At 44.9% G+C, this 1051-nt stretch overlaps 1 non-coding gene across 1 annotated transcript; it reads left to right on the forward strand.

The window, feature by feature from the left end:
* The first annotated feature begins 208 nt into the window (after positions 1-208).
* On the forward strand, positions 209-346 carry LOC119929060. Its single transcript, XR_005451204.1, has one exon. It is a non-coding gene; the product is annotated as a small nucleolar RNA SNORA7 (small nucleolar RNA).
* The last annotated feature ends 705 nt before the right edge of the window (positions 347-1051 follow it).

Here is a 1051-nt window from a genome sequence, read left to right on the forward strand (position 1 = left end):
ACTTACTATGTGTAGAACACTGTACTAAGTGCTTGGGAAAGTACAACACAACAGGGAAAGCAACATGGTCTAGTGGAAAGAGCACAGGCCTGGAAATCAGAAGACTTGGGTTCTAATCCTTTCTCTGTCACTTCCCTGGTGTATGTGATCTTGGACAAGTCACTCCACTCTCTGAGCCTCAGTTTCCTCATCTGAAAATGGGGATTCACCCCTCTCAGGGTGGAACCAGGAGAGTTTCCATTACTCTACCAGTCTCGACTATGGGAGGGAGAGTCAAGCAGAGGCCTGTCCATTCCATTCCTAGCTTGGCCAGTGGCTAGTGAGTGGAAGACAATCTGCTACAAGTCAAAACTCACCTGTGCTGGGCAGCAGCAGCATGGGAGAGAGTTGAGGGCAGAGACTCGCGTTTACTATGCATAATGAGGCAGTGGTAAAACACTTTCAGATTTTGACCGAGAAAACCCTCTGGATCCACTACCAGAATGATTGTAGATGGAGAGCGGGTAGAGATTTGTTCATGGCCTCACTATAGGTAGGAGATGACTCAACAGCATAAAACAAGACAAAATGGGGATTCAACACCTAGTCTTTCCTACTTATCCAGTAAGCCCCACGTTGGGTAAAGGACTGCATCCAAACTGATTATCTTGTACCTAACTCAGCACGTATTATAGTGATTAGAAAACAGGAAGCACTCAACAAATGCCACAATGATGATGATGATGATGCCACAGTAAGTGAAATTTCATCCAAAAATGTGGATACAGCTGAATAATAATAATGATAATAATAATAATAAATATTGTATTTGTTAAGCACTTACTATGTGCCAGGTACTGTATTAAGCCCCAGGGTAGGTACAAAGTAATTGGGTTGGACACAGTCCCTGACCCACAGAGGGCTTCAGTTTTAATCCCCATTTTCCAGATGAGGAAACTGAGGCCCAGAGAAGTGAAGTGACTTGCCCAAGGTCTGCACAGCAGACATGTGGCTGAGTCAGGATTAGAACCCAGGTCCTTCTGATTCCCAGGCCCGGGTTGTATCCACTAAA

The sequence above is a fragment of the Tachyglossus aculeatus genome, chromosome 5, assembly GCF_015852505.1.
Source record: "Tachyglossus aculeatus isolate mTacAcu1 chromosome 5, mTacAcu1.pri, whole genome shotgun sequence".
Taxonomy (NCBI): domain Eukaryota; kingdom Metazoa; phylum Chordata; class Mammalia; order Monotremata; family Tachyglossidae; genus Tachyglossus; species Tachyglossus aculeatus.